Source organism: Patagioenas fasciata, chromosome 5, assembly GCF_037038585.1.
Source record: "Patagioenas fasciata isolate bPatFas1 chromosome 5, bPatFas1.hap1, whole genome shotgun sequence".
Classification (NCBI taxonomy): Eukaryota; Metazoa; Chordata; class Aves; order Columbiformes; family Columbidae; genus Patagioenas; species Patagioenas fasciata.
In genome coordinates this window covers 24,508,622-24,533,545 of record NC_092524.1, presented here as the reverse complement: position 1 = coordinate 24,533,545, position 24,924 = coordinate 24,508,622, and the positions used below count along the sequence as shown (strand labels likewise).

The 24,924-nt window shown below is 40.2% G+C and overlaps 1 long non-coding RNA gene across 2 annotated transcripts in view; it reads left to right on the top strand.

Moving 5' to 3' along the window:
- LOC139828096 (uncharacterized) overlaps window positions 1-24,924 on the top strand; it is a 74,464-nt gene that overhangs the window by 12,900 nt on the left and 36,640 nt on the right. Inside the window, exon 2 of one of the 2 annotated variants that reach the window (XR_011739322.1) lies at window positions 2,641-2,755. This is a non-coding gene — a long non-coding RNA (uncharacterized lncRNA). Of the gene's footprint in view, window positions 1-2,640; window positions 2,756-23,586; window positions 23,828-24,924 lie in introns of both variants that reach the window. The other variant, XR_011739323.1, reaches the window with a different exon arrangement.

Sequence of the window (24,924 nt, the reverse complement as noted above, 5' to 3'; positions counted from 1 at the left end):
AGTGCTTCGAACAGAAAGTATTAATAACATTGATACAACAACTGATGTTGGTTGGAAATACTTGAGCCTTCATTCTAAATCTGAAAAGCTACTACAGCCACAAAGTGCACTAGATTAAGCAAGTTCTGGAGTATCCAGGAGCCTTAAATAAGGGATGTAAACAGTCACAGTCTGAGAACAAGAGATAACACCCCAGGACAGAGTTAATGTTTTTAATTGCTCTGGTCTGAGAGCCAAGGATGTTCTGAGCACTCAACCCACAGGTGTGAGGCATTGAGGAAGGGGGCCATAGATTGGATAGACCTTGACTGATAACCAGACTGATCAATAAGAATATTCCATCCAATTAGTGTCATGCTTCATATTTATGGAGAATGAGAACCTTCCAGTCTCTTGGGCATTCTCGCTCTTGCTCTCTCTCCCAGGCACTCTCATTTGTATGCCTTTTATTTTTTTTCTCTTTTTGTTGAAGCCAGGGGAGTTTGGTTTAGGATGTTTAGTTCAGCCTTTTGCCATTTTGCAGAGGCCTCTGAACCTTTCTGCATTTTTTCCTTTTTTTCTCTCTTTGGGATTGGCTGTTCAGGACCAGGGTGCTGCTTCCTGGGACTGGCTGCTTGTTGTGGACAGAGCTCGTGAGGAGTTGCCTTAAATAGCTTTCATTTCTATTTTATATACATATTTACTAGCAGTGTATTATTTTGTTGTTGTTGTTATTTTATTAAACTGTCTTTATCTCAGTCTAGGTTTCTCCTTTCCTTTGCGATTCTTTCACATATTGGGGTGAGGCAGGGGCTGGAAGGGGGATGAGCGAGTGGCTATCATGGTTGCATTGCTAGCTCATGTTAAATCACAACAATTTCTAATGTGGATCTTTTCATTTTAGGAAGAAATACTTTCCTCTGGCCAATTTGGCTCTTGCCACTTCATTCCAACGGCAGTTCCCTCTGTTGGTATAATAAAATCACTGCCTTCCCAAGCACAACTAGTGTCACTCAGCATTTAAATAGAAAAGAATAGGAAAATGAGGATCCGATTAGTCAAAAAGACCTGTGTTTAAAAAACATTTCTGAAATCAAATAGTAGAATTAGACAATGGAAGACGTACTTAGGTATTATTACAGACTGTATTATTACATATTCATCGACTTGCTGAATGTGCATGGATTTGCCAGGCATACTCCACTCACCACTCCTCATTCTATGCAGTGCAGATGCAATGAAGGAATAACAAAAAAGTTAAGAGCCATCTAATGTAAGGAGTGATGAAGACAAGTTTCGGTGAATGTTGAATATTAATCTTACAGGTCACAATCTTCTGCAACATAAGAAGGTGTAACTTCCACTGATAACTCTCTGACTTAACAGTGCTTCATGACGAGACTGCTTTATGAGATGATGTAGGCCTTGAAGCTTAACTGAATTGTATGTCAGTTTTTCTTTTGAAAGCCTCCTTGCTAATAGTATTTCTGCTGGTATTGATTTCTAATGGCAGTTGGGAGCTTTATTCACTTTGATATACTTAAAAAATCCCTGCAATTAGAGAAACAAAATTACACTAACCAGGGAAGGTGTATTAATTGGTAACTCAATATAGTTTGACCCTAGTTATCTGTGCTTCTGCCTGGATGTTCACCTGCCAACCATGTGACTCTGAGATCTGTCTGCCTGAAGCTCACTGGGTATCTGAAATTGTACTCAGAAAAGTCTTTGCCTTAAGAGTCCTTACATTTAGTATGTTAAAATAAAGCTGAGTGATTCAGTGTGCACATTACCAGCTCTCAGCACAGATACATTTTGTTGAATGGCCTTGTGATGTCAAACACATTCTCTAAATTTATATAATAGTGTAATGTATGACAAGTGATCTGCACAACTGACCAGATCATGGGTTTACTTGATAAAGTATCTTGTCTGCTGATATTCTATTAACACCACAGGCCTATTCAATTTAACTACATAAATCGTAGAACCATAGAGTCACAGAATGGTTTGGGTTGGAAGGGACCTCAAAGATCTTCTAGTTCCAACCCCATACCAAGGACTCCTTCCACTAGACCAGGTCACCCAAAGCCCCATCACACCTGGCTTTGAAAACTTCCAGGGATGGGGCATCCATGACTTCTCTTGGCAATCTCTTCCAGTGCCTCACCACCATCATGGGGAAGTATTTCTTCCCAATATCTGATTTAAATCTACCCTCTTTCTGTTTAAAGCCATTACCCCTTGTTCTATCACTACATGCCCTTCTAAAAAGTCCCTCTCCAGTTTTCTTGTAGCTCCCTTTAGGTATTGGATGGCTGCTATAAGGTCTCCCTGGAGCTTTCTCCAGGTTGAACAACCCCAGCTCTCTCCACTTCTTTATAGGAGAGGTGCTCCAGCACTCTGATCATCTTTGTGGCCCTCCTCTAGACTTGCTCCAACAGGTCCATGTCCTTCTTAAGTCAGGGTCCCAAAGTTGAACGCAGTGGGGTCTCATGAAAGTGCAGTAGAGGGGGAGAATCACCTCCCCTTGTCATGATTCTTTTGATGCAGCCTAGAATATGGTGGGCTTTCTGTATACCTGAATGCCTTGTATTTCTTTAGCACTTCTAAATACAGGATCTCAAGGCCTTAATACATAGACTGTCTCTGTTGTAATAGATGCCGTCTCCACAGTGTTCTGAGGCAAACCTCAGCAAAGAAAGTTAAGAATTGAATCACGTCAGAGGCCAAACAGGATTAGAAACTGGATCTTCTAAATGACCTCCTGCTGTTCGTAAGTCTGCCTTATAAACTACTTTTCATATGTGTGTCAAACTATTTTGACTCTTCTTTTTCTTGCAGCAGAAGAGTTGTCATTTTCAGGATCTTGGATCTAATGTTGAAGCAGAAGCAGGGATACCATTACCTTCAGTTCTTATTGCAAGTGAGAAGACAACAGTTTTCTGCCATCAGATATGAATGACAGAATTAGTACTCTTAAAAAAGAGGAGAAAAGAAAAGGTTATTTGCAAAGGATATTTGGAAGATGCTTCAAACTATTCACAGTGGAATCTATTTCTGTAAAATTTCAAGAAATTTGATCTTTTGTTTTCATAAATTTTCTTTTCCATTGCCATTCCTTGTCTGCCTTGTGTATAATCAGAACTCAGCTGAGTAACTGTTTTGGATTCTTCAGATGCTGTCATCCATATTTTGCATAAATGAGATGTTCCATTTTCAGAATATGTATGAAATGGACTCAATTACATAGGACATAACTGCTTTCAGCCTGCTACTCTTTTTTGTGCATCTTTAAATTTCCAGACATTGTACTTTAAGCGTATGCCTAAGCGACGGTGTTTTATACCTGTGAGTTTCTTTTGTTTTTATAAATTGTGGAGAAGTTTTTGGAAAAAGCTTTTTCAGTAAAGTAATATTTACTTTTACAAGAGAAACTGGCAACTTTTAATCATAAACTTGTAGTGGTTATTTTGAAAAAACGGTTCTTTTTAGGTGCTGAAAAATTTAATTTTCTTTTTTCTGTTGCTGATAGTTAAATACTTCTTTGTTCAAAAGTAAAAATGACTTGAGTAGAGCAAAATGAATTTCTACAAAATATTTTATAAATTTCCTTACCTAAAAGGACTTTCTTAGCATGTATAGGTCATGTCAAGGTTTCACAGATGCTAAAAAGGGCAACTTCTATATTTTTGCTAGAGTAGTTGGTTCATTTTTAAAATATGGAAAGTTGTCTAGTGAGTATAAGAAAAAATAATTTCACTTTCTTCTTGAGTTTCAAGGTATTAATGAGTTTAGTTACTACAGGCACAGAGTCAGTCCTCCTAGTAACATCATTGTAATTTAAAACTCTCTGAGTCATACAGATCTTCTGCATAGCTATTCATTATCAGTGATAATTGCGTGAAAAGGAAGTTGCTCATCTGCTTCTGCTGCTTATTCTCCACTGGAAAGCATAATCCTTTGTTTTTTGGACAGAAAAATTAGCAGCTTTGGAGATCATAATTGTTTCATACCCGGGACTTGAAAGAAACTGGGGGGGAAAGATACTCTTAAGCCTTGTGTAAAAATATTGAATTTACTTAGAGTTACTTCTTGAAGTTTCAATTGTCTGAGACATGACAATACCTGTAAAAGGTGTCCAACTGCTCAATCCACTAGTGTGTGTGTGAATGAGTTACTGGAATACGTGTATGGAACAGTGTTTATCCAGTTATAATATAGAAAGCAAAAACAACAAACAAACAAAACAAAACAAATCAACCAAACAAACAAATAAAAAAGACACAAGATGTGGCACAAAAGTAAACACTCAACATACCATCTTACAATGACAGTATAACTGACTGTCAGATAACAGATTTCATCTTCCTGGTTACCTCATGAAATTGATATGAGCTAGCCTGACTGAGAAGTCTGGGAAAGAACCAAATCCCAGATCAAGTGTATCAAGTGGTGGTAGATTTTTCTCCCCCGCTGGTAACAATTGTCTTTCTTTGTAATAGATGTAGATATAGTATTCTTGGCCATGTTTCCAGTGTAAGTATGATACTATGCAAATACATGTTTTTTCAAATTCATTATCTGATACCAGTTCAAACAAATTTACATGCTTCAAAAGACAGGCATTATATTTTCAGACTTACAACTTATCTAAAATGAGAGAGATATTAGACCTCATATGTAACTGTTTCAGCTCAACTAGGGCGTGTTCTGGTATTCCTGTTCATACTGTCTGAGGATATGCATTCTAGTAGACAGCAGCTAATGATAATTTTGTGTTTGTAAGAAATTTTTGTATGTTTAAAAGCAGTGATAGATTTCCATCTGTTAATTTATCAATCATTTGTATCACCAGGACTCAGTATAGACAGTGTGCTCAGGAACTAGAAAATCCTGAAATTAAAACCAAAATAATTTAAAAAACATAACTTTCTGGTTCAGTTTAATTTCCACATCTATGATTTTGAAAAAATATCTGATGACTTTGGTGTCAGGGATGAAATTTAATTTCTGTAGGCCAAACACATTTGTGAAAGAGTAATCTTCTTTCTACTTTGATTTCTTCATCATCAGAAAAATAACCAGCTAAATTGCAGGTTTTCTATCAGTGGTAGTAATTTGACCAAAATATAGAGCTCAGTTTTAAACTTTGAGCTGAGTTAGTGGCTAAGACAGAAAAAAAGAAATCCTCCACTGAAGCTGAGCATACTTGATTTGTGGTTCCTGAAATGCTTAATGTTAAATTTCATAATATATTTTTCTTAACAGAGTCACTTTAAAGTAGATTAACATTGAAACAATAGTTAAGGATGTCAATTAAATCATAATAGCATCCATTTTATTTTGGCAGAACCAATAGTTCATTTCAATGTAATTTTATTTATAACCTATTTAACCTGAATATACACAAGTAGAAAGGAAACAAGGAAGTTAGTAGTTCTTGCTTAACAAAAGATAAAATACATTAAATTATGATCACTATTTGACCAGTAAGAGCATTTAGTGGTTGCTGTCAAAAATAGAATCCATTGTATTACCAATAATATAAAACAGAATTATAGAATCATTTTCATTGGAAGAGACCCTCAGGATCATCGAATCCAACCATAACCTAACCTAACTCTAGCACTGAACCATGTGTCTCAGAAACTCGTCTAAATGCCTTTTAAACACCTCCAGGCATGGTGACTCCACCACTTCCCTGGGCAGCCTGTTCCAATGCTTGACAACATGTCTCTTGTGAAGAATTTTTTCCCAATATCCAATCGGAACCTTTCCTGGTACAACTTGAGGCCATTTCCTCTGATCCAATCACTTGCTACTTGGGAGAAGAGACCAATACCCTCCATGCTACAACCTCCTTCCAGATAGCTGTAGAGAGCAATGACATCTCCCCTCAGCCTCCTTTTCTCCAGGCTAAACAGAACCAGTTTCCTCAACTGCTCCTCAGAAGACTTGTTCTCCAGGCCCTTCACCAGCTTCATCATCCTCCTCTGCACTCTCTCTAGTATTTCAATGTCCTTCTTATGATGAGAGGCCCAAACCTAACAGAGGATTCAAGGTGGGTCTCACCAGTGCCAAGTAAAGGGGGACTATCACTTCGCTAGTCCTGCTGGACACACTATTTCTGATACAAGTCAGGATGCCGTTGGCCTTTTTGGTCATCTGGGCACACTGCTGGCTCATATTCAGCCATCTGTCAATCAACACCCCTAGATCCCTCTCTGCCAGGCAGCTTTCCAGTCACTCTTCTCCAAGCCTGTAGCATTGCCTGGGGTTGTTATGACCCAAAGTGCAGGATGCAGAACTTGGCCGTGTTAAACCTCATAGAATTGGTGTCAGCCCACTGATCCAGCCAGCTCAGATCCCTCTATAGAGCCTTCCTACCTTCCAGCAGATCATTCTCCCCCAACTTGGTGTCATCTGCAAACATACTAAGGGTGCACTCAATCCTCTCATACAGATCATTGATAAAGAGATTAAACAGAAGGACACTCTATATAATTCTGAAGAATTTGTCTAAACAAAAGTGATATGCTAGGGAATGAAAATGACAGCTTTGTGATATGAACATACTGCATAACTTTCAGCATGAGTACTTTGATGTAGTGGTAGTAAATTCGACGAATCCAGACGCCGGCATAAGCTCTTTGATCGAATGGGCGGGCCGGGCGAGAGTAAGGAGTCTAATTCAATGTGAATTTACCATCCGTACTCTTTAATGAACTCTTAAACAACACTGAATATCAATGTCCCCGAGACCACGTTTTTCCAAGCCTTATATACTCTATACCAAAAGGCCATGCGGCAAGTGCAGGCTACAATTGGTTACACTCACAGTCACTCATCCCCCCCCACTATGGTGATTGGCTGCAGGGCACTGTTCACAGACTGTTCATGCGCAGCGGCAACGCCCCTCCTGCAGCCTGGGTCGAGGGCAGAGCAGCTTCTGTTTACTTTCCTTTTGTCTCTGGTGTCTCAGGGAAATCCTTCCGTGTAACACAGCCGCATCAAGCCCTGGCTTGTTCACAGCACACAGCCAGTAACTCTCCACAATTCCTCCTTTTTTTTTTCTTTTTGGACAAGCCAGGATTGATTAGCTGTGTGTTCTAATCCTTTTTTGATATGTGATAAAAAACAACTTATACATAACATATAAATAACAACAACAATCAACATAAACAGTGCACTTTGCAATAAACCTGAGGTATTCCATTGCCATTTAAATATCGCAATGGATTGATTAAACAAATTCCAAGAACTTTGGTTTAAAGATACTCAACTTATAACAAACGATGTGCTGGGTGTTGATAAACTTACTCAAGAGGTAGTGGTGTTTAAAGATCTACTTATATAACTATAGTACGCATACATGTCACAGCTAGATCAATGCAAAGGTTACACCTCACTCTGTGACCTCCGAAGGTTCTGCTGCAGGGAGTTGACTTGGTTGAGTTTGTTTCAACTCCGGCTTTACTGCTCGGCTTGGAACCCATAGTGGACCTTGATCTGTGGAGAGACACATATACCCTCTACCATTAAAAATAACAGGTACTGGTCCCTTCCACAATCCAGTGGTGGGATCACGATATCTCACCATGAATTCCGGTAAAGTGTTTTTCCTTCCTAGTCTGATCTGATAATGATGAATGATCACAGGAGGCTCCTCATGATCTCCAGTTAGACATAAATAATTCAAGGTAAACAACACCTTTGCTAAACGCTGTTGACAATCTAACTCTTCCTGCTTCTGTTTGCTCAAATACCCTTTAATCATTTGATGTGCTCTCTCGATGATTCCTTGGCCTGTTGGGGAATGAGGTATACCTGTAACGTGTTTCACTCCCCATTTCATTAGAAAAGTTCTAACTTTCCGGCTAACATAGGCAGGGCCATTGTCTGTCTTAATCTTTTCTGGGACACCCATTACAGCAAAACAAGCTGTGAGATGTTTACATACATGTAGTGCTTTTTCTCCTGGTAAAGCAGTAGCCCATATCATTTTTGAAAAAGTATCAATTGTGACATGCACATATTTAAGTCTTCCAAATTCTGGCACATGTGTCACATCCATTTGCCATACTTCTAAGGCTTTTAAACCTCGAGGATTGACACCGATTCCTATACCTAACATCTGGCTTCCACACTGAGGACATGCCTGTACAATACTTCTTGCTTCATTTGAAGTTAAATCGAATTGTCTTTGGAGACCTCTGGCATTCTGATGAAAGCTCTCATGACTTTGTCTCGCTTGTTGGAATTTATCTGTTGGAGGCACGTGCTGTACTGAACTTACTAAACTATCTGCAATTTGATTTCCTTCACCTAGACCAAGATTCCATTGATGACTGCGGATGTGAATCACACAACAGGGTTCTTTTCTTTGATTTAAAATAGCTCTCAATTGTACAAACAATTTTCCTAATCGAGGATTATTCGATTGTCTTAACAGGGCATTTTCCATTCTGGGTATTACACCTGCTACATACAAAGAATCTGTGACAACATTTAAAGCAGATTTCAGCCAATTATTTAAGGCCCATATTACTGCCGTGAGCTCTAAAGTCTGCAATGTATCCTCTTTTGAACCTTCAATTAAATGCTGTTTCCATTGACTGTTCTCTTGCCAGACACATGCTGCCTGGTGTCTTCGTTTTCCTGCATCTGTATATACTGTAAGGCCTTCAACAGGTTTTGCTTTTACTTTGCTTCTCTCTAACCACTGATTTGTTCTAAGGAATTGCCATAGTTTACCTTTTGGTTGTCGTGAATGTACCTTGCCTATAAATCCTAATAATGCATTCTGTATAGGCATCGAATGTCTCAGCCACCATTCTAAATCGGCTCCATTTATCGGAATACTGATGTCATCTGGTTCCTGACCGCTAATTTCTAATATTCGAGATCTTCCTTTTCGAATCAATTCTCCAATTGCTTCTGGTCTCGTTTGAATACTGAATTTTGGTTGGACACTGAGAAAAATCCACTCTAACAATCGTAAATCATTTTCTGTTTTTGATCTGACAGTGGCACAAAAGGAAGAATCTGTAGCAAGATCTATGGGGAATTCCCCGTTTTTGTTTTGCCACTGGCAGATGATTGCACACGGATGTTCTAGATTGCTAATAAGGAGGGAAATTGGTCGATCAGAAAGTCTTCGGCTAGACCAATTTGTCTGTACTTTTTGTATAATATCAGAAAGACATTTGAGATGCACGGACTCTAAGCTTATTTTCTTAGCTGGATCACCTCCTTTTAGAAGTGTAGTAAGAGGTGCTATATCATTGTTAGTAATGCCTACGCAATTTCTAATCCATTGTATGTCCCCTAACAATTTTTGGACATCATTTAATGTTTGTAAATCAGTATGTAATTCGATTTTTTGTGGGCGAATCTGTGCATCACAAATGGACCAACCAAGGTATTTCCAAGGTGCAGACTTTTGAACTTTCTCTGGAGCTATGACCAACCCCTTTTCTTTGAGTTTGATCGTAATTTGGACTATGGAACTTTCTGTGAACTCAGCTTGTTGACAGAACAGAATATCATCCATATAATGATAAATAATTGTTTGTTTCCATGATGCACGAATAGGTTGAAGTGCCCACGCAACATACATTTGGCACAGTGTAGGAGAATTTTTCATACCTTGCGGTAGCACTACCCACTCATACCTTTTAGCTGGTTCCGCTTTGTTTACTGAAGGCAGTGTAAATGCAAAACGCTGTGTATCTTGCTCATGTAAAGGAATGGTAAAGAAACAATCCTTTAAATCTATAATTAGAATATGCCAATTTTCTGGTAACATTACAGGTGATGGTAATCCAGGCTGTAAAGCACCCATGGCTTGCATTTGATCATTTACCTTTCGCAAGTCATGTAATAATTGCCACTTTCCACTCTTTTTTGGTATTACAAAAATTGGGGTATTCCATGGACTAGTAGAAGGCTTGATATGGCCTGCAACTAATTGCTCTTCTACTAATTCACGTGCCTTTTGCAGTCGCTCTTCTGTTAATGGCCACTGGTCAACCCAAACTGGGCTATCTGTTAACCAGGTCAATGGAGGGTTGGGCAACTGCTTTCCAGTGACCACTAAGGAAAAGGTGAAGTAGTTAACACGGCACCAAGTTGCCCCAAGACATCACGGCCAATAAGCGCCTCAAGGCTGCTTGGCAATTCCATTACATACACCCTAAGGGTAACACATTGACCTTCAGGGAAACTAATCGAAATGGGATCAACACTTATATTTGGAGTAGTTTGACCCCCTACTCCAGCTACAGTGGAAGAGATTGATTTTTGAAGTTTCCAATTTCGTGGCCATTTGAATTGACTAATGATGGAGACATCAGCTCCAGTATCAAGCATTGCATTTACCTCTACAACAACAGTAGAATCAGATTGAAATAGTTGCACACGTAACATGGGACGCTGAGTCATTGATGAGGTGAAGCAAACTGCAGGACCTGTCGATCCAAATCCTTTATCATGCCTTTGTGTTGAGGATGCTGGAGGAACTCCTGGAAGCATTGGTAGGCAGTTTTCCAGTGCTACTACCTGAGCTATTCTACTCCCAGAAGGAATAAAAATTGGCGGATGCAGAGTGTAGGCCAGGATTTGAACAGTTCCTGTGAAATCTGCATCAATTATACCTGGTATTACTATAAGACCTTTGATACTAGCAGAAGAACGGCCAATCAATAGGCCTCCAATGAGACTATCTTGTCTAAATAAAGGTCCTTTAGCATTAGTTGGTATTCTATGAATTGCAGTATTGGTCAATGTTATATCTACTGCTGTCTCCACATCAACTCCGAGGCTTCCTGCAGTGCTTGGCTTGTTGAGGTGAAAGAAGCCTGGTTCACAGTTGGTCGCTGATTGGGATACAGGTTCGGAGATGCTCTTTGTGTCCGGTAGCTGCTGAACGTATACCATAGTTTGTGATTATTTGTTTTGCTTGTTGCAAAATTTTCCAATCGTGTGGTTCCCATACCGCTGTCTGAGTGTTCATATTTTGAATTACCGGTAGGGCTAATTTTGCTGGAGACCAATCACCTTCTAGAATGGCATCTTTGATGACCCCTGACCATCTACCACGTCGGGGCTGCGGCTGGTCAGTAGAATCTATAGGCACCTTTGATTGCATTGTTTGTGAAGGGCAAGCTGGTTTTTGAAACTCAATTTGTTCCTTATTTTTCTCTACATGTGACACTCTTAAGTTGTTCAAGCTTGTTGGTAATGACTTGCAGTAACTGCTCTACTGCTTGGGGTGAGCCCAATGATGTAGGAGGAGGCTCACAAAAAACTTCCGCGGGTGCTTGCGGAGGCAAAGTTTGAGGCGGCCCCGGCCCCGGCGGCGGCGGCGGCGGCCCGGCCGGTCCGGGCCCGGCCCCCACGCTTTTCTCGGAGGGAGGGGAGGCGTCCGGCTCGGGGCAGGGCAGAGGCGGAGCGGTAGGAGGAGGGCGGCACTCAGGGCCTCCCACATCCGGACAGTCGACTAGTTGCACTTCCGCCTTCTTGGCACATTGCCCCAGAGACTCGGAGGGGGAAACTTCCGGTCCTTTGTTTACGAGCCGCGAAGTTTCTAATCCGCGTTGCAGATTGGATTGTGAAAGTATTGGCTGAGCCGGGACCCCGCGACCACCCCGAACGGCAGGCAGACCCCACAGAGTAGCCCACAGGCCCCTCTTTTCTTTTGGATGACAAGTTTTATCAGTCCAGGTTTGTTCTTGGACAAGCGCCTCCGCGGCTCTTAGGGCGGCACGTTGTTCCGATTTCATAACTTCTAATGATTCTAATACGGTTTTCCACAATTCTCTCACAGCTTTAATTTCTTTCTCTTCTTCCCCTCTGATAGTTTTGTCCCACATAGTGTCCCCCACTGATCTCCATTCCGTTGGGGAAAACAAAAGTGGAACTTCTCCAAAGTGTCCCCACTTCTGAGCTAAAAAAATCAATGTGATTAGCTTTTCCTGTGACGATTTGATACCTCTCTTAGAGAGAATAGTCGTCAGCAGTGCCGCGGCTGTTTTAATATCCATTATCTTATCAGCGCGGGCTTAACCGTAGGAGGCGAGTGGCCAGCTCGACGGGTGTTTGTCTTTTGATATCGGACAGAAAAATAATAAAAAACACACTCTCCCACACCCCGGCTTGGCTCCGTTTTTATGAACGCTGCTCACCGCAGTAATGTCGATCCGGAGCGTTATGCTTTGCTAACGATCCATCCTTCTGCTACCATATGTAGTGGTAGTAAATTCGACGAATCCAGACGCCGGCATAAGCTCTTTGATCGAACGGGCGGGCCGGGCGAGAGTAAGGAGTCTAATTCAATGTGAATTTACCATCCGTACTCTTTAATGAACTCTTAAACAACACTGAATATCAATGTCCCCGAGACCACATTTTTCCAAGCCTTATATACTCTATACCAAAAGGCCATGCGGCAAGTGCAGGCTACAATTGGTTACACTCACAGTCACTCATCCCCCCCCACTATGGTGATTGGCTGCAGGGCACTGTTCACAGACTGTTCATGCGCAGCGGCAACGCCCCTCCTGCAGCCTGGGTCGAGGGCAGAGCAGCTTCTGTTTACTTTCCTTTTGTCTCTGGTGTCTCAGGGAAATCCTTCCGTGTAACACAGCCGCATCAAGCCCTGGCTTGTTCACAGCACACAGCCAGTAACTCTCCACACTTTGATGTTTCTGAAGCAACTGTTTCATAATGTTAAATATTCTGTGCAGACCTGTACCATCTTGGTGTTTTCAGAGTGTTCTTCCACATGCCACTACCACCAGTTGTTTCTCTTTATGTTATTTCTTCACTGGTTTGCTTTTTCCTTTGTGTATGACAATCCCCAAGCATGCATGCGCTAATCAACAGTTGAGCAAATGACTCAACTGATGGTGATACAGTCCAAGGCTCTAAAATGAGTACTGGATGGAACACAACTGTTTATACCATTCAACTATTTCCTTTTCCCATAATTTTTGTAATAAAGCCATTCATCATCCAACTCTGCAAACAGTGGAGAATGCCTTTTATAGAAAGGATGCCTACATGGTGTTGCCTGGGAAGCAGATCTGTTGTGATCCTGTGCACCTGAAAGCTACGTCTAGTGAACATTTTAGCTTATTGGCATTGCTGACTGTTCTGGAATCTCCTTACAGATGTAGTACATGGAAGGACAGATGTAAAATAGAGGGAAGACAAATCCAGGAAACTCATGCACTGTTATTTCACAGAAAGGTAACAGTGAATATCGTTTAGCCTTCTTTTTTTTCCTGGCATTTTTGCAACTAATTTAATATATCTTTCTAAATGTATTTAATATCTCCTGATATGTCCTCCAGCAACCAAACTCAATGTGTTACACATCAGCTTTGTCCAAATATCTTAGCCCAAAAGTCAGCAGTGCTTCACAGCAGAAATACGACTGAAAACCTGGTAGTAAAATTAACTTGTGTTGTATTATGTGTGTCACCATTTCTGCTAAGATATTTATGGTACCATTTCAGCCATTAATTTAAAACAAATAGCTCAAGAGCCCATAACATTCCATATTGTGAATTCTCGGTGGAAGGGCATAAAGAAGGAAGGAAAAAACAAACAAAAAACAGTGGCCTTGAAAGTTTTGGGTTTTACAGTGTGAAGTCTGTGGTTTTGTCAACTAGGAACAAAGGTGGCTATTGCCCTTTGTCGAGGGTTTAGATTGCAGGGTGACAATTAAACCCTGGCAGATGTATTGTTAGCCTCCTCTCCTCCCCCCACTTCCCCTGCTTGTCCCTGCCTCTCTCCCTTTCCCACTAAGGACAGGTGATTTGGAGGAAAAGAAGGACAAAGAGAGAGACGAGTTGGAAAAATTAAAAATGTTTTACTAATGCTACTAATAAGAATGGAGAAAATAATACAAAATATACAAAACCAATCTTGAAAGTCTCAGCAACTGCAGAGCCGGCACCCAACGTCCTGGATTAGATTCTGCAGCCAACCGGAGCTGGATTCAGACTCTCATTAGGCCTTCAGTTCACAGGGACGACTAGCAAGGTCCTCTCCTAATGTTGGCCATAAGCAGAAGGGATGAAGAATGGCAAAGAGGGCGAGATCCTCATGATCTCCCACTTTTATATGAAGTATTCACGTGAATGGAATGTTATACACAGTTGGTCAGTTTCTTGGTCACCTGTTTCTCGTTGCCCCTCTCGCGAGATATGAATCTGTCATTATCAATAACCTCGCATTCCATTGCTATGTTTACCAAAATATGCATCTGGTTCTCCAGGAAAATGCAGCTAATATGAAGGCTTTAGCTGACAGGTAAATTCACTAAAAGAGAAACTTGTTTTTAACAAAACCAGGACACCCTTATAAACTACTTCAAAAATGCAGCAAATTCTGTTGAACTTTAGGCACTGATGACGGGTAAATATATTCAGAGGTAGACTTGTGCCTTCTCTTGTTCTCAGTTTGCTGGAGATGTTGGCTTTTTTGCTGTCAGGGAGATTTTGCAGAGTGATTAGTGTCTCTACCTTAAATGTCTGCTGTGGTGATTAATATTTATTTCCCAAGAACTCTCTTAGGAGTGGTCACCAGGATGTGGTTACAATAGTAAATGTACCCAGCTTCAATCACAAATGATAGCTATAATGAAATCATGTTCTTGTTAAAACTACTAGAGGCCCAAACTGCACCTGCTAATCTTCTGTGTATTTGTGGGATTTGCTTCAGTTGTCTTTTTGCTGATAGAACGTCTTTCAGAGGAGCAGACTTTATATTTTTGTTATATATTCTCCAGAAATATCACAGGGTTATTTCTCCCAGTGTTTAATACAGTAACAAAAACAACAACAAAGAAAACAATATTTTTAAATAGTAAATGTGTCTAACTTAAGGTGAGGAACAAACAAATAAACAAACAACTATCTCATGGAAGCCTTCTGCTGATCTTGTTTCACATAAATCTATTTATTTGTGTTTGGAGCCTTCAATTATGTTTTAAGGTACTTTCTGAAAACATTGCCTTCCATTCTGTTGACATACTTATTGGTCAGAATGTCTCTGAGGAACGACAGGCGTCATATCCCACCCAGGGTTATGAGTGGGGGAGAGAAGTGACTCAGGTTCATGCGTCCCCTTGTTTGGAAAACAGTACACACAGTACTTAAGCTCCATAAACAAAAGGCTTTTATTCTGCAACTTGGTCCGATTGGTATATGATTTGGTGACAGAAGGATTTATGTTATTGTAGGTTCCATTGGTAAACATAAAATGTTTGTGGCATATGCAGGGTTGTAAATCTTACTTATAAAAAGGAAAGCATGCTTTCCATGCATAAATGTTAATTGTTGTCTTTAAAAGGAGGGGTACAGTGCTGGTGGTGGGTAGCATCGTGAGGACAGCTCATCCAGTTTCATGGAGTGAGGTTTCTGGATCTTTGTTTTGCTTTTTTCCTGGAAGAATAGAGGGGGCTTGGGGACAGAAAACAGTAAGTTGGAGGCAACCCATTGAACTCATTTTTGGCTGAGTCTTGGACCACCCTGGCAGTAAAGTGGTGGATTGATTTTAAAGGAGTAAAGGGGAAAGGCAATCAGCAAATCCCCTTTAACAGTTTCTGTGAGCCTGTTTAAATGAACACACTAGCCACCCCCTCGGCTTACTGACTGGAGGCAGTGGGTATGTTACCCACTCTGAGGAGCAGTAGGTGTCTCAGGGACAACAGCTGTCCCACCTACTCGGGGCTCTGCTTTCATGCTCCCGACCCCAAAGCAGGCAGTTCATTTTGATGGAGTGTCTTCCATGCCATGATGAGCTTTTCCAGGGCCAGGGTAGACACTCCATCTATTAAATCTTGGGGAATTCCCCTCTTAATTTCCTCAGCCCACAAAAGGTTTCTCTTTGTCTCTGAGACACCTATGGGAGGAGTTCGATTTACCTGCTGTTCCACTCTCAGTACAGCAAGTTTTGTTTTTGTGACTTCCCCCATCAGACACATGCTGCCATAATTAAGCTCCTGAGCCACCTCCTGCCAGGCCACGACTTGACCACCCCGGGAACCACATCCCCCACCCCATGGTGGCAGTGCATTCCCCAAAAGGTCCTGCTGCCGCACGCAGTTTCAGTGGGTCAGGAAGCCCCCAGGTCTGGAGAACCACCCTGACAGGATCTGCATTTATCAACATCAGGGGAGGCTCTTGGGGAACCAAGGTTGTGTTGTGAATTAACTGAAGGCAGGCAGACTTCTGTAAATTTTCACTTAGGTGATTCACAGCAGGGGCTTCAATACATCCTAGGTCTCCCCTTTCTAAAGGGTCCAGCTCCCCCCGCCCAATAGGCGCTCCTTGAGTTAATGACTCTCTTTGATCATTAGCAGTCAGAAGCACATCAGGCTCCAAAACCCCTTGTGCTTCTTTCTCTGAGAGCAAAATTTCATCACCAGTTAAAATACATTCTGTTTCCATTTCTTGGGTTAAATTACTATATTTCTTCTGAATCTCTGATAAGTTGACTGCAGAATATGGTATTGTTTGGGTGGCAATTTGCAGAGCCGCCCCCATATGGGTGTTATCACAGAATCACACCATTTCCAATATAGAAGGTCATGATTTGTACTGCTCCAGTTTCTCAAAACTGGGGAAGCAGTCGAGCACAGGCATTTCCTGGATCACCACGGCTCACCACTGCTTGAAACCCTCCCGGCAATAGTGCTGAGAGGTCAACTCCCAACTCTCCCTGCCTCTTTTCATGGGGCAGAGAGTTGGTACCCCCTGTTTCCAAAAACTGAGAACGGAGTCGAGCACAGGTAATTCACAGGTCACTATGGCTCACCACTGCTCAAAGGTCTCCCAGCAAAATTGCTGAGAGGTCACCTCTCAACTCTCCCCACATCTTTGGAAGTAGAGAGCTGGTACCCCCCAGATCTCTACCAGCTTGTATAACTGAGAGATCCTTTCCCAACTCCCCCCACCTCTTCCTATGAGGTAGAGAGTTAGTGACTCCTAGAGGACCTTCCAACAGAGGGGGACCCTGCTCTGCTGTGCCAAAAAGATGTCTCATCCCACCCAGCATTCTGACTGGGTGGGGAGAAGAGACTCAGATTCGTGGGTCCCCTTGGTTGGAAAACAATACATACAGTACTTAAGGTCCGTAACCAAAAGGCTTTTATTTTGCAGCTTGGTATATGATTTGGTGGCAGAGGGATTTATTTTATTGTTTTATTATTTATGTTTTATTATTTATGTTACTATGCTATTTATAAAAGGAAAACAAAAAAAGTTGAAGTATGGGAAAGAAAGAAGAGAGAAAAATTTCACCATCCTTAAGGCTCCGCTTTATGTGTGATGAAGTTCGCAGTCTCAGATCCAGCCATGTGCGGCGTCCTCTCGTGTCTTGTTCGGTTTCTGTGGTGAGACTAGTGGGCAGAGTGGTCCTCAGGGTGGTGGGTGGGTGCCACTGGTGTCTTGTACAAAGTGGGCTTTTATAGCCCTCTGGTTTACTTGCTTGTGTAATTTTTGGTCTTTTGTGGAGGTGTTGTTGAAAAAGATAGAAAAGTCAGGATCGAGGAGAGGGGGAGGGTGATTGTGAAAGACTGACAAGACCAGAAGGTGGAACTATGTGCCCTCGGGCACGTCCCGGACCTCCTGTATCAGCCATCCGACCTTGTCTGTGACTGCTAGCTTGTTGTTGATATGTAAATCCCAATTCACCTTATACTGAAAGTACCATCTAGTGTGGCTGGATGAACTGGTTTTGCCACGATGTTTCAGTCATTATCCTTATCAATATCTAACAGACAGGCTGTTTACTAAGCACATTTTAAAGACAGATGGTTGAATAACTGACTTTCTGTTCTTTCTGAAAATGGGCTTTACATCTGATGGAGAGAAGCCTTTTTTAAAATGTCTGTTCTGCTTTGCATCTTAGCAGAGGAAGCTTTACTTAGATATAATTCCTAACAAGACAGGTCTTCAGTATTGGGCAACATTTCACAAGATAGTTTAAAATTTCAGTGGAACAATGTAGCCTGCTTGAAAGATATCATTCATTGAAGCTGTGAAACTGGGTACCGCGCATAAAAATGTGATTTAGGGTTGGAGTTGCTGGTGAAATGCAGCTGATGGTGCTTTTTGAATAACTGAGGGCAGCTAATGCAATACAAACATTGAAAAAATGCAAAAGATCCCTGTAGGACAACCCATGGGAAGAGCTGTTTCTTACCATAATGTAGGCCACACATTTTGCTGACACTATACAGTGAGAATGAATGTTGTGAGGAACTGAATATTATTTGCCAAGCCAACAAGCTGTAGAAGAAAGATGCCTTTCTTGCTTACATTGTGAAAGTAATATTTTCGTTTTGCTACTATTTATGCTAATATAGCATATCTTACATATGTAAGTGTCTGTCTAATAGGGGAACTGTCATGTCCTTATATTGTAAGCATATATGAGGAAGGACTTTTAACATGATTATATCGCTAATTGTGATTTTGAACAATTTGCCTAGTATAAATGTTTCTTGTCTGTAAAATGGGTATGAACATAATGATATAAAGGTATCTATTAAAAATATACTATTCAGAACTTTTATAATATTAAATATGATCATAATAAAATAATGAAAATTAGTGCCTAACATGGGACAGAGAAAACTTGGAAGCAGTACCATTCACAACTATGAACTTTCTCACTTGTACACTGACTGAGCGATGCCCTCTGCCGATTGCGAGAGAAAAATTGCTAAAAACCTGAAAAAATATAGCTGAGAAAAAACTTTCAGATAAGGTAAAACAGAATAATTCTCTTGCTGTTTATTTATATATCTAAAGCTCTGTCTGTGACTTGTTTGCTTCCTGCAGATTATCAGAAGACTGTGTTGCTATTCAGTAAGATCTGGACAGGCTGTAGGTCTGGGCAGACATAGTCCAGCAGAGAGTTACAAGGACAATTTGGGGTTTGGAGCATCTTTCTCGTGAGGAAAGACTGAGACAGCAGGGTCAGATCAGCCTGGAGAAGACTGAGAGGGGACCTTATTTATGCTTATAAGCATCTCAATGTCTATACACCAATGCATGTCAAATAGGGAATAAACAGGAAGAATTTGTGTATGTATTCTCACACACAATCTATGTACGATTGCAGGGACATAATCTCATTGCTGTTACAGAGACATGGTGGGAAAGCTCACATGACTGGCATGTTGTCATGGAGGGCTATGTACTTTTTAGGAAAGACAGGCTAGCAGGGTGAGGTGGAGGAGTTGCACTTTATCTGAGGGAGCAACTGAATGTATCAAGCTCTGCCTAGCAGGGGATGATGAACAAGTTGAGTCCTTATGGTAAAAATTAAGTGACAGGCTAACTAGGGTGACACTGTCATGAGTGTTTATTACAGGCCACCTAATCAAGAAGAGGAAGTTGATAAGGCTTTTACAGACAGCTGGAAGTAGCCTCATGATCACATGCCCTGGTTCTCATGGGAGAACTGGGTGGGCAACACAGCTAAGCATGCATAGTCCAGGAGTCTCCTACAGATCATTGATGACAACTTTTTGACACAGATGGTGGAGGACCCAATGAGGAGAGGCGTGCTGCTGGACCTTTTCCTAACAAATCAAGATGAACTGGTTGGAGATGTGATAGTTGGGGGAAACCTTGGCTGCAGTGACTATGAGATGGTGGACTTCAGGATCCTGCATGAAGGAAGCAGGACAATGAATAGGACTAAAGCTATGGACTTCAGGAGGGCTAATTTTGTCCTCTTACAGGTACTGCTTAGAAGAATCCCATGGGGTAGGGTTCTAGAAGTTAGGGGGGCCCAAGAGAGCTGGCTAATATTCAGACATCACTTCCTCAAAGCTCAAGACCAATGCATTCCTATGAGGAAGAAATCAAGTAAAGGGAGTAAGAGGCCAGCATGGATGAGTAAGGAGGAGAGACTGAGAGCTGGGTATGTTCAGCCTGGAGAAGAGAAGGCTGAGAAGACTGAGATCTTATCAATGCTTACAAATATCTGAAGGGTGGATGTCAAGAGGATGGGACCAGACCCTTTTCAGTGGTGCCCAATTATAGGATAAGGGGCAATGGGCACAGACGGAAATGTAGGAGGTTTCATCTAAACATGAGGAGAAACTTCTTTACTTTGAGGGTGACAGAACACTGGAACAGGTTGCCCAGAGATGTTGTTGAGTCTCCTTCTCTGGAGACATGCAAAACCTGCCTGGGTGTATTCCTGTGTGATCTCTTCTAGGTGAACCTGCTTTAGCAGGTGAGTTGGACTAGATGATTTCCAACCCTCTTCCAACACCAACCATCCTGTAATTCTGTGATATGTGATGAAATATGTTTGAGGAGATACGTTCGAAGTCTTTGTACATACCTGTATTTGTGTAAATTAAGACTTTTAATAATCAGATCATGATGTCAGGACATTTTTCAGACTAGGTGGGCAGAAGTTCTTTTCCACCTCTCTATTGGCATGATCCTAAAAATGAAAGGCTTTTAGTGAGAGTGGAAATTCTGCTGAAATCTAGAGATAAAATAAAGAGAACAGGAATTGTCACCGTATTGCTCAGTACCTCCAAAATTATCCATGCCTTCCTGAAGTGCTTGTATAAAGGCAAGGAGAAATTTGGCAAGAGCAACTTCAATAGAAGTTTCTGTTGGGGTTGTATCTAGGGAGCTTTGCCCAATGACAGCAAAGTCTCTGAATTCTCCCCAAAATATTCTGAAATATCTAAAAGACAATAAAAGCTATCAGTGCAGGGACTTTAGACTTCCTGGACAGCTCTTATTCTACTTTCTTAAATGGTTTGAGACAGGTTTAAATTTAAATAAATTGCACTTATTGTCTGTGGATTATTTCACTAAAACACATCAAATTTATGTATTTTTTTTGTCCCTAGGTTTTAAAAGTATATAAAGGTTATACTGTTATTCTGTCTAAAATACAAATATATACACATATGTTCAATTTAAAAATATAAAACACATAGTTATGTACATGTAAAAATGAAAAAACTTCACACTAAGAACTACTGTATTGATCATGTCCTAATTAATATTATAAACTTGTCTATTCCTGAAGTCTAATGATGTGGTTTTTTTTAATGCTGGTAATGTGGTTCTGTTCTATCGTTTACCTTTAAAATACATACCTATCAAAAGAAAACCGAAAACAACCCAAAACATCCTGCACCCCACCACACATGTTCCATACACATGTTCCACTAAAAAAAGAGAGCAGTAAAAAAAGCTATAAATTATTATTATTTTAGGCCAAATAATTCAGTGATGCATATGACATTGGTAGTCACAGACCTGTGAATGCTGCATACACCGAGGTGGTTTGAGGACTATAGCACCTGAGTTTTTGTTACTTGTACCTATGGAAATTAATGGACTTTATTTTCACTCAACAATTCTTCATTTAGATTATTGTATTTCTGTTTATAACAAATCATATTTTTGTACTAAATTTATTCTCCTTCATCAACTGTTAATTGACAGGCAATAATTTATGCGAATTCATCATTCTGGATTAGTTTAACTTCTAGCATATTGCATATATTTAGCATTTGTTAAAGGTGTGTTAACAGAATGCTTGTAAGATAGAAGCTAGATGTATGTGCTATCATAGCTAGAATCTGAAAGATTTGCCCGTAAAAATTGAATATTCTCAAAATGTCTGGCCACATGCCATCCAAACAAAGCATTATATGTCCTCCCTGAACAGGCCAAAAGGACAATGTGGGTAAGCTCTCTTGGGCATTACAGTGTTTACAGGAAAACAAAAAGCAGGGGGATGTAGAATAATTAAGAAAATCCTTACTTTGCAAGCTAATATGACAAGTATTATCAGATCTCACCTGAGCATGTTATCTGATCTTGGGACTGTGTAAAATAAGGTATTTTATAAGAATTAGAAAGAATGCTACTGTTCCAATAAATCAGAGATCTTTTCAATAACTTCAGTATTGTTTAGATTCATCTTTTCATAAAGCACTGCAGTAACTTGTAATGATGATTAATGTGTGTGTCCCTTTATTCCAGAGGACTAGGGCTTTTCTGCTACTTAATTCTCCATCTAATCTTTACTGCTGTCTTCCCAACTCTTTCTCTGCCACTGGGGGGATCTGAAAGCAACATTCATGAACTTCTAACTACAGTCCTGCAGACTGTAATTCAGAAGTGCCATATGTGATTCTGTGGCATCTTCATCAGTGGTGGACAAAAATTATTGTGTCTTTTCCATGACCTGTTGACTGGAAGCTCTTGTGAGTGGAATAATTTCTAAATACCTAAAAAAACACAGTTAATGACTGTTTGACAAAGGTCTTCAATGTTTTTTGGTTTTGGTTTTGGTTTTTGTTTTGTGTTTGATTGGTTGGTTGGTGCTGGTTGTTTGTTTGTTGTTTTTTTTCTGTTTGGTTGTTTTTTTGCCACCCACACCCCACTTTTCAGTGCTTATCATGGAAGTCTTCTGAGTCAATCATTGAGTAAGGGCATTCTGTGATGCTCTGGTAACTACCATTTTTTAGTTCTTGCCTCATACAGACCTAACAAATGGGTGTTTAACTGATTCTTTGAGGCCTTTCTGTCATTAGGTTTATTCTTTCCAGATTTCTTAAATGTCAAAGAATTCAAATAACATAAGGTGCAAATTATGTGAAATGTGAACTGTAAGAATCAATATTAAGTCAGTCATCATTGTTTAAGGATGCAGATAATACGACTAAGCATTAATATTGTTTTCTCTACACAAAATACATGTACCTGTAGAAAAAAAAATACTAAAGGAATATATAAGTGGCAGCATGAAAATGTAGATTTTTTTTTATTAGTAATGCTTTCCTAGATGTCTCCCCACTTCTCAGGATGTAATATAACAATGCTTCTCTCAAATCCACATTCAATTAGCAGCTGGTGTAAAACTGGTGGTGTTAAGTTTAATTAGGTTGATACTTTGGTTAATACAATATTGTTCTCTCAAGAAATGTTGGTGTTCCATATCAAGATATTTTTCTTATTTATCATGAGAGATGGATAATTCTTGAATTCCCATTTAATTCTATTTGAGTGTCTTCATTCTAGGGCACATACAAGCAAAGTGCCAATGCCAGAGTGTTCTCAGCTACTTTTGTTGATTTTAGACTATATGGTAGTAGTTTTCCTCCAGATTTGTCATTTGTTTACAATAGGAGAAACAAAACAAAATACCCAAACTAATGCAAACAAAAAAAATCCCGCTGCACATGATTGTGAACTTTTGGCCTTACTGGTGTTAGTGGGAAACCTCTTATTACTTCAAATGACTAGATCCTGCAGACTTCTAATCAGTAGATCAGTAATTTGAATAAAAAAATGCTTCCTTGGGTAAGAACAGAAGGATCAGACATGCAGATATAAAGTCTCTCTGTACTGAGATCTCCATTCATGTCAGAAACATATTCATCGCATATACGTATCTTTATCTGTAGCAGAGTCAGCTCCCCCATTGCTCTCCTTTTGATCAGCTGTTGATTGCTTATGTCATACCTCTGTAATGATAATTTCCCAATGATAAAAGGAGCAGCCAACTATTACTCATTCCTTTCTTCTGTTACAGATGGTGCTTCAATCAAACCAGTGTTCTATTCGGGACAGAAAAATGTCCTGGGATGGATCTGAGGGTGCTTAGCAAACATGACTGTTGTTCTGGAGATCATTTTACCACCTGCTGAGGGAGTGCGGTCTAGATGACAGAGTAGTGAGGTGGGCTGCGAACTGGCTAAGGGAAGAAGCCAGAGAATCGTGGTCAATGGGGCAGAGTCTAGTTGGAGGCCTGAATCTAGTGGAGTGCCTCAAGGGTCAGTACTGGGGCCTATATTATTCAATATATATTCATCAATACAGCAATGTCTAACACTTGCATTGATCAGAATGAGTATTGTTTTTCTATTTGCTTATTTATTGCCATTTCTGAAATTCCTAACAGCTTAGCAACTGAGCACTCATCCAACAATTATTAATGGCAAAAGTAGAAGTAGCAATAGCCAAAACTTGCATCTGTTGCTCAAAAAGAGACATAATTGTTCCAGAAGTTTTAAAATTATTTTAGAAATTTTCAATAGATGGGATCATAAAGTTCTACCTTATTTTAAATGATAGGAAGTTTTCTTTCTGACATACTAGTGCATGAGAATTCTGTGAATATATTTCAAATACCACAAGGTAAAAGGTATTTGATTTTATTTCTATGTGAACTAGATCTCTCCAAAACATACAATTAACTAAAAAGTAAAGAAAAAAAGTCAGATTAAATCTTCTATTTTTGGTCACCATTAAAACAACTTCTAAGTTTAACAGACAGAATTCTAAAAGAAAAAAGATTTGAGTAAAACAAAAAATATTTAGGATTGTGAAAAGCCGAACTCTTGCAAGTGATATTATAAGAATGGATTGAATGTCCTTTCAAACTGCAGAACAGTGAACCTTAGACATTTAAAATGTGTTATGCTTACTGTCTTAATTTAATGGTGCTTGTGAGTCACTTCCAACTCAGAACTTTCTGTGATTCTGCAATTCAAGAGACTGACACCCACTCCGCTACAACCTCCTTTCAGATGTTCATAGAGAGTGATAAGGTCTCCCCTCAGCCTCCTTTTCTTCCCAGTAAGGCATTTAGCTCAAACAGGTTTCTTTAACTGGTGTTTTTTTAACTTATGATCATTGTTTAACCCTAAGTTTATGTGCATTTTAGATGTGTTGGTGTTACTGTTTATTGCAGACCCCCCGCCCTCCCCACTAAGGAAAGAAAATAGGGGAAAAGGGAGAGAAACTTACAAGTTGAAAAGTTAAAAATGTTTTACTAACACTACTAATAAATAGAGAAAATAATGCAAAATAATACAAAACCAATATTGAATTTCCCAGCGCAGCGCAGTGACCAGCAGTGGAGCTGGCA